Here is a 9,557-nt window from a genome sequence, read left to right on the forward strand (position 1 = left end):
GCACGCACCACCACGTCTGGCTGATTTTGTATTTTTAGTGGAGATGGGGCTTCTCCATGTTGGTCAGGCTGGTCTTGAACTCCCGACCTCAGGTGATCCGCCCTCTGCGGCCTCCCAAACTGCTGGGATGGCAGGCGTGAGCAACCAAACCTGGCCTTCATTTTTCAGTGTTTTTCCACAGACAGAGTCTCATCATTTTGTTGGCACAGCACGTCCCCCAGAAGGACTACTTCAGGCCGGCCAGTCAGACAGCAATGGGACAAGAATCCAGAGAGGGGTCGGAAGGTTTTACAACACAGGGAGGGGGTGCCAACCACAGAGGGGGGCGAATGCTGACACCACCCCACGGGCACTGGGAGTTCCCGCTCCCACAGCATGGGGCACACGCCACACACGTGACACATGCACAATGGCATGATGGCCGCCGGGTAAAGCCCCCACCAGCGTCAGCGGTGACACACAAGTGTGGCGAGGCCCCTGCCGGCCGTGGGAACGGATTCGGCTGCTGAGGCAAGGGAGGGGCCAGCCCCTCCCGAAAGGACTCCCCCGCGGACCCACCGCACCTGACACACAGGTGGATGTGTGACCCCCCTAAGGGGTCCTTAAACCTCCGCACCAGAACGCGCTAGGTACCTGGATGGTGGGGGCGGATGAGGGGGGACAGGTGTCCAGCCTCCTACCCTCGAGATGCCCTAGCAGGAAGGCTGGGGAGAGCCAGCGGGCTGGGATGGGCCCTGTGGTGTGGTGTGGCAGAGGCAATGATGGCAGCAGCGGCAGCAATGGGAACCCAGCTGGCCCCGACGGGAGCAGGTGGGATGGAGCCGAGCCAGCGGGACAGGGCGGGATGACGGCCCCGGCGGGAAGGGCACCGAGACCCCCACCCTGCTGTGACACCGAGAACCACTCTCACACCTGCAGACACACATGTGGGGGCCATGGCAGGGGACTGCTCCATGGTTCTCATCAGGCCGGTGAGCCATCCAGACCACCCCACAACACGCACACATGGTTTTGTCCCCACACGCATGTCTCTCTCTTCCCCACCTCCCTCCCGAGTTCTCCAGCTCTCGGCGCAGGCGGGGCTGTGCAACCAACAAAGGGCACGACCCCGCCCACACACGCACCACATGGGGAACACGGTTGGCCAAGGAGGAAAGACGCGGTGGTGCCTCCCCGGTTTCATTCTTCTCCATGAAAGATCTCTCCGCAAGTTCACCTACGGAAACTTTGTTGCAACTTTTACTTCCTCTAGACAGTCAAGTTAAACTGTCTTCTCAGTGCTCCGCCAGGGCAGTGGGCTTACCCAGCGGGGCCGATCCAAGGGCCTCACTAAACCATCCAATCAGTAGTAGCTACCGGCAGTGTGTACAAAGGGCAGGGACTTCATGCAAGTCTATGACCCGCACTTACTGGGAATTCCTCGTTCATGGGGAATAATTACAATTCCCAATCACCATCACCCATGGGGTTCAACAGGTTACCCGCATCTGCCACATAGGGTAAGCACATGCTTAGCCAGTCAGTGTAGCGTGCATGCAGCCCCGGACATCTGAGGGCATCACAGACCTGTTATTGCTCAATCTCGGGTGGCTGAACACCACTTGTCCCTCTGAGAAGTTGGGGGATGCCAACGTCTCGGGGGTTGCATAACTAGTTAGCATTCCACAGTCTTGTTCATTATCAGAATTAACCAGACAAATCACTTCACCAACTAAGGCCATGCACCACCACCCATGGAATTGAGAAAGAGCTGTCAGTCAAACCTGTCCTTGTCCAGGCCGGGTGATATTTCCCGTGTTGAGTCAAATTAAGCTGCAGGCTCCACTCCTGGTGGTGCCTTTCCACCAATTCCTTTAAGTTTCAGCTTTGCAACCATACTCCCCCGGAAACCCAAAAACCCAAAGACTGGTTCCTTGGAAGCTGCCCAGTGGGTCATGGAAATAACGCCGCTGCATCACCAGTCGGCATCATTTATGGTTGGAACTACGACGCTATCTGATCGTCTTGGAACCTCTGACTTTCATTCTTGGTTAATGAAAACATTCTTGGCAAATGCTTTTGCTCCGATCCGAACTGCACCGGTCCAAGAATTTCACCTCTAGCGGCGCAATACAAATGCCCCCGGCCGTCCCTCTTAATCATGGCCTCAGTTCCGAAAACCAACAAAATAGAACCGCAGTCCTATTTTGTCATTCCTAGCTGTGGTATCCAGGCGGCTCAGGCCTGCTTTGAAAACTCTAACTTTTTGAAAGTAAACGCTTCGGCCCATGGGACACTCAGCTAAGAGCATCGAGGGGGCGCTGAGACGCAAGGGGTGCGGACGGGCTGTGACTCGCCCACCCGCCCGCTCCCGAGATCCAACTACGAGCTTTTTAACTGCAGCAACTTTAATATACGCTATTGGAGCTGGAATTACCGCGGCTGCTGGCACCAGACTTGCCCTCCAATGGATCCTCGTTAAAAGATTTAAAGTGGACTCATTCCAATTACAAGGCCTCAAAAGAGTCCTGTATTGTTATTTTTCGTCACTACCTACCCGGGTGGGGAGTGGTAATTTGCATGCCTGCTGCCTTCCTTGAATGTGGTAGCCATTTCTCAGGCTCCCTCTCCAGAATCGAACCCTGATTCCCTGTTACCCATGGTCACCATGGTAGGCACAGCAACTACCATTGAAAGTTGATAGGGCAGACATTCAAAGGGGTCGTCACTGCCACTGGGGGCGTGTGATTGGCCTGAGGTTATCTAGAGTCACCAAAGCCATCGGCACCCGGCCCCCACGGCCGGGGCCGGAGAGGGGCTGACAGAGTTGGTTTTGATCTGACAAATGCACACAACTTCCCCGTGAATTGAGTCAGCACCCTTCGGCATGTATTAGCTCTAGAATTACTATAGTTTTCCAAGTAGGAGAGGAGCAAGCAACCAAAAGAACCATAACATATTTAATGAGCCATTAACAGTTTCACTGTACTGGCCCTGCGTACTTAGACATGTATGGCTTAATCTTTGAGACAAGCACATGGTTCTCGTAGGATCAACCATGTAGATAGAAAGCAGCCTCCGGGCCTCACGAGGGTGAGCCCAGAGTCCCAGTCGTGAGGATGGGCATGGCAGGGAGGGTGACGGGGCGTGTGAGAGGGAGGGAACAGTGTGGGGTGGTGGGAGGGGGGCGGTGGGGTGGCGAACCGGACATCCCATCCACCCACAAGACACAACACCCCCCCACCGGCTCACCACTTCCAACCCTTCACGCCCACGTGCGAGGAGGCAGACTGCCTGACCCGTACACGGCAGCTGCGAGGGACTGGCGGCCATTCACGTGCGGCGGGCGCACGGTGGCCCTGAAGTTTGGGCAGCGAATGAGAGGCAGACCGCGGTGCCTGAGATCTCACTGCTAGTGCCCTCCGAGCATGAAGGTGGCTCAGCGCAGCACCTAGAGCATCCGACTGGCCTTCGGTGGGCCCGCGGCTCTGCCACCGCTGCCGCCATCGCGTCCAGCCCCCAGAACCCTCTCCCCCACATGTGCTGCAGGCCGACCCTAAACCCTCCAGGTGCCCACAAGGCCCATGTGGGGCGCCGCCGACCTGGTCCCAAAGGCGTGCGCCCAGAGACATGGACAACAGGCCAAACAGTGGCCGGTGGCAGTGCCCCACAAGGCGGAGCTGGGTTTAGTCCCAGACGGGGCCACCAGAGCCTAAGCTGCTGAGCCGCTCAGGGAGAGAGGATCAGTGGGCATGGAGGGGGGCACAGACAGGCAAGGCTAGGGACTGCGAGGGCAAGGGCACCGGGGAGCCCACAGAGGGGCGGCTCGGGGAGAAACCTCAGGCACGGCCGGGCCACCAGGAAAACACGGCCATGGGATCCCACAACCACAGGCACGAGGGAGGTCCCACAGCTCCACACCTAGGATGACGGATGGCCCTCGGCACTCACCAAGACCCACCTCATCAGCCCCAGGTCCTGCCATTAGGACCCCAAAGCGACCTCAGCCACAAACCCAATGCCAAGGCCACATTGCTCATTTCCCGTCGATCCTCCAACCTGGTCAAGCTCCAGGAGAACAATGCGCCCCCTACTTGGGATGCTTCCCATGGCCAGGTGGCCCAACCCCGTGCCATGCAAATGTGGTCGTTGGCACGGTCGCTACTCCACAGGGGAGCAGGCGAAGAGCCAGCTTGCAGTGGAGCGGGTCACGCACCGGACGGAACGCCGGGCACAGCCACCGCTCACGCACAGACTCGGAAGGAGGAGGCGTGGGCCACACAGTAGGCAACGAGCCACTCTCGGTCCCCACCGTGGAGGCCGGGCAACCCTCTCTCTTCCCCCCTCGCCCCATCGACGGGGAAGTGGAGGAGTGTCCTCTGCAAGCAAGTTGCTACGGCAGTGCTACCATAACGCAGAGAGAGGCGGCAGGCCGGGGGATCCGGTACCCCAAAGGCACACCTCTCGGATCATTAGAGAACGCTTTCTCACCGAGGGTGGGTCACATTCCCCACCCGCCAGTCACCCCTCGTCGGGCCCGCAGAGGTGCTCAGGGTTGCCTGGGGAAGGGAGGGGGCTTGCGGTACCAGGAAAAATCTGCATGCGGCAACCTTGAGCCTTCGCGGTCTGGGCAGAGGACCTCACAGCTGCACGTGAGCGCAATCCCCTAAGGACTCCGCGTCCACCCACCTCCTATCTCCCAGGCAAAGCACCTCCAAGTAAACCCACAGACAACCTGTCGGAGGCAGAATGCTAGCCCCTCGGCGGCTGGCCGGCACACTCTTCACCTGCCCCAGCCCACCGCGATCGTTAACATGCCCCGCGCACACACGCCAGAGGGGAGTATGGGACCTGCACTCACCAGACCAGGCGGCGCCCTTCCCTGCGTGGCAGGGGCGTGTCTCACTCAACTGCCTTGACCCCCACACCAACGAGCTCCCTCAGGACCCACTCGCGGACACCATGGCGGCGACCGGAGGAGGGGGCGCTGGGGGTGGGAAACACACACCACTGCTGGGCCTCGGGCACCTGAGTGATAAGCTGGGGGTGGAAGGGGGGAGCCGGGTGCGGTAGGCTCATGCCTGTCATCTCCGCACTTTGGGAGGCGAGGGAAGGTGGATCCCTCGATCCAAGCTTTGGCAACATGCTGAAACCTCGTCTCTAAAAAAATACAAAAACTAACTGGTTTCAGAACCTGGACTCAAAGTTAATAAATAGATAAATAGGCCGGGCATGGTGACTCACGCCTGTAATCCCAGCACTTTGGGAGGCCGAGGTGGGCGGATCACGGGCATCAGGAGATCGAGACCATCCTGGCTACCACAGTGAAAACCCGTCTCTACTCAAAATACAAAAAATTAGCCAGGCATGGTGGCGGGAGCCTGTAGTCGCACCTACTTGGGAGGCTGATACAGGCGAATGGGGTGGACCCGGGAGGCAGAGCTTGCAGTGAGCCGACATCATGCCACTGCACTCCAGTCTGGGCAACAGAGTGAAATTTCGTCTCAAAATAATAATAATAATAATAATAATAATGACAATAATAAATAGATTAAAATTGAAAATTTAAAAGAAAACGTAGCTGGCTGGTCACAATGGCTGACACCTGTCATCCCAGCACTTTGGGAGGCCTAGGTGGGCAGATCACATGACGTGGCCAGTTCGAGACCTGCCTGACCCACATGGAGAAATGCTGTCTCTACTAACAATACAAAATCAGCCGGATGTGGTGGCACATGCCTGTAATCCCAGCTACTCAGGAGGCTGAGGCAGGAAAATCACCTGAACACGGGAGGTGGAGGTTGCGGTGAGCCGAGATGGTGTCATTGCACTCCAGCATAGGCACCAAGAGTGAAACACCATCCCAAAAAAAAAAAAAAAAAGAATTAAGTGCTGTATTCTGTTATTTTTGCTTCCTACCCTGAGAAGATCATAATACAGCTGTTGTCTGTCTGCCTGCCTGCCTGCCTGCCTGCCTGCCTGTGACAGGGCCTCACTCTGTCTTTCACCCAGACTGGAACGCAGTGACACCATTATGGCTCACACACTGAAGCCTCAACCTCCCCAGGGTTAGGCGATTCTTCAAGGGATCCTACAGCCTCGACCTCCCAAAGTGTTGGGGTTACAGGCATGAGCTACCAGCACGCGGCCTGAGTTAACACACCTGGTCTCACTACGTCTTAACCACACACCCATGAAGAACTCAAGTCAAGAGAGATTCGGCAAGACACTCTCAGCATTCTCTCCCAAAAGCAGTGAGGTGGATGGCAGACGTGTGTCTCGAGCTCCTGGGGTTTTAGGTGACCATGCGTAGAGGAGAGATTTCCAATGTTTCCAGAGAGGCACGAGCCACAGTTATTTGGGGCATCTGAACACGAGATGGGGTTTCTGACAGTGACTTAAGGGCCAGGAAGGGCCAGAATCTGCCAAGTCCTGTGTCCCAGTGTGGGGCCGATGGAACCCAAGATAGAGGGAGTCAGCGGTCTGCACAGAGAGAGCTCCAGCCTTAGGCCCCACCGTGCAGACCAAATCAGAAGGAAGAGAGTCCTTCGTCGTACATGCCACATCCCTCCACTGAACTTGGGAGTGGATGCGTTTTCCAAACATGAGGTGACTTTCGCTTTGCAGTGGATCACAAGGGGCCGGGCTTTCCAGAGTCGACAGGGTAAAGAAGTCATTCTGGCTCGGCCTCCCCCATCCCCCGGTAACTGGTGATTTTAAATGAGCCAAGGCTGGCCGGGCCGGAGCCGCTACAGGGGGGAGGGGGGTGGGTGGGGTGGGGGTTTCCTGGGGCACTGCAAAAATTGTGCCTTTGCCTCGAGGATGACAGTGCTGCAGGAACCCGTCCATGATGCTATATGGCAAGCACTAAACCACTATGCTTATCGAGATGGGTTTTTTCTCACAGAACACCTTTATGCAGAAGGACACTCAGAAGAAGCCTTGTTTTTACTGGCGACCTGTTCTTGCCGCCCAGAAAAGGCCTATAAAGCATATAGACTCTTGAAAAGACACAGTTGTCCTACACCGCAATGCAAATACCTGCCTGCAAAATGTTGTGTTGATATCAGTAAGCTTGCAGACTGGGAACAAATCTTATCTGGTGGAGTGTTTAATAAGCAGAAAAGCCATGATGATATTGTCACTGAGTTTGGTGACTCAGCTTGCTTTCTCCTTCCATTGTTGGGACATGTATATTGCAAGACAGATCGGCTTGGCAAAGGATCAGAAAGTTACAAAAAGAGACTTAGTTTAAATCCTTTCCTCTGGTATCCCTTTGAATCATTATGTGAAATAGGTGAAAAGCCAGATCCTGACCAAACATTTAAATTCACATCTTTACAGAACTTTAGCAACTGTCTGCCCAACTCTTGCAAAACAGAAGTACCTAATCACAGTTTATGTCACAGACAGCCTGAGACCGTTCTTATGGAAACACCCCAGGACACAACTGAATTACACAGATTGAATTTAGAATCTTCCAATTCAAAATATTCCTTGAATACAGATTCCCCAGTGTCTTCTATTGATTCAGCTGTAATTTCACCTGATACTGTCCCACTGGGAACAGGATCTTCCATATTATCTAAACAGGTTCAAAATAAACCAAAAACTGGTCGAAGTTTATTAACAGGACCAGCAGTTCTTAGTCCATTAACCCCAAGTTTTGGGATTTTGCCATTAGAAACCCCACGTCCTGGAGATGGATCTTATTTACAAAACGACACTAATACACACTCTGTAATTGATGTGCAATCCACTGGAGCCCTTTCAAAAAAGTCTGTTGCCGGAATTGGCCAAACTGGAGCAAAGTCTGTCTTCTCGCAGAGTGGAAATAGCCGAGAGGTAACTCCAATTATTTCACAAACAGAAAGTTCTGGTCCATAAATAAGTACAACACATCAGGTAATGAGCCCCACTATGACATCTCCCTCAAATGCACTGCATCAAAAATCTTCACGACTCTACCAGTGACATTTCCACAACCAAAGAGAATAGGAAGAAATTAAAAATGAAGTTTCCACCTAAAACCCCAAACAGAAAAACAAAAATTAAAACTAATAAAGGAGGAATAACTCAACCTAATATAAATGACAACCTGGAAATTACAAAATTGGACTCTTCCATCAATTCAGAAGAGAAAATATCCACAATCACACATCAGATTCAGACTTTTAATCTACAAAAAGCAGCAGAAGGCTTGACGAGCCTTCTTCGTGAAAGGGGGATAGGTTATTTAGCTTTGTGTTCATACTACTGCAAAGAAGCTATAAATATTTTGAGCCATCTACCTTCTCACCACTACAATACTGGTTGGGTACTGTGCCAAATTGGAAGGGCCTATTTTGAAATTTCAGAGTACATGCAAGCTGAAACAATATTCTCAGAAGTTAGAAGGATTGAGAATTATAGAGTCGAAGGCATGGAAATCTACTCTACAACACTTTAGCATCTTCAATAAGATGTCTCTCTTTCATTTCTGTCAAAAGACTTAGCAGACATGGATAAAAATTCGCCAGAGGCCTGGTGTGCTGCAGGGAACTGTTTCAGTCTGCAGCGGGAACACGATATTGCAATTAAATTCTCCCAGAGAGCTATCCAAGTGGATCCAAATTATGCTTATGCCTATACTCTATTAGGGAGAGAGTTTGTCTTAACTGAAGAATTAGACAAAGCATTAGCTTGTTTTCAAAATGCTATCAGAGTCAATCCTAGACATTATAATGCATGGTAAGTGGTAATGAAGTGTAAAGACAAAGTGTTGTTGATGGTGCTGGTAGTCACTAATTTTTCTTGTTAGATAGCTCTTTATTGTCATGAATTTCGTTACTAATACTTAGGGATGGTACATACTGGTCAATAACTTCAAACTAACATGTTTTCTTATGAAATGTATGTCTTTAACAAACTCTTCAGTTAACTAATTATAATAGAACACCAGATGCTTATACTCAACACTTTCAGTCTTCTACCAAACTTTTGCAGATACTGTAGTTGTGTTTTGTTTGTTTCCTTATTTAGTTTTGTTACTTCATTTGTTACTTTTTCTTCAAACACAGAAATGGTGATTGGGACAAAAAGTGCTTGGGAAATTGGAAAGGAATAGCATAATTCACTTATTGGATAATAGAAAACAACACTGAAAAATTCACTAGTTGCTGCTTTTTGACAGTGTTCCAGTTTATTGAGTTACTATTAAGAACTTAGTGTACCCTTTTATTTAGAAGTATCTCTGTTTTACTTTTTTGTATTTGTGTATAAGTAGACACATAGGAAATTACTACCCAGGTCATATTGTTATCAACTGAATAACTTATGAAAAAGTTTGGTCCTACTTCTACCTCAACACCATACTTACTGTTGACATTTATTGTATTTTTCTGGACTGGCATAAAAGTTTAAATATCAAGAGAAGGCCAGGCATGGTGGCTCATGCCTGTCATCCCAGCACTTTGGGAGGCCAAGGCAGGCAGATCACATCAAGAGATCGAGACCATCCTGGCCAACATGGTGAAAACTCGTCTATATTATAAGTATAAAAATTAGCTGGGCATGGTGGTGGGCGCCTGTAGTCCCAG

The 9,557-nt window shown here is 51.7% G+C and overlaps 2 pseudogenes; both read left to right on the forward strand.

Annotated features, from left to right (window-relative positions):
- Positions 1-3,098: 3,098 nt before the first annotated feature.
- LOC129008621 (uncharacterized) lies at positions 3,099-6,350 on the forward strand (annotated as a pseudogene).
- A 451-nt stretch (positions 6,351-6,801) lies between these two features.
- LOC129009057 (cell division cycle protein 27 homolog) lies at positions 6,802-8,713 on the forward strand (annotated as a pseudogene).
- The last annotated feature ends 844 nt before the right edge of the window (positions 8,714-9,557 follow it).

The sequence above is a fragment of the Pongo pygmaeus genome, chromosome 16 (assembly GCF_028885625.2).
Source record: "Pongo pygmaeus isolate AG05252 chromosome 16, NHGRI_mPonPyg2-v2.0_pri, whole genome shotgun sequence".
NCBI lineage: Eukaryota > Metazoa > Chordata > Mammalia > Primates > Hominidae > Pongo > Pongo pygmaeus.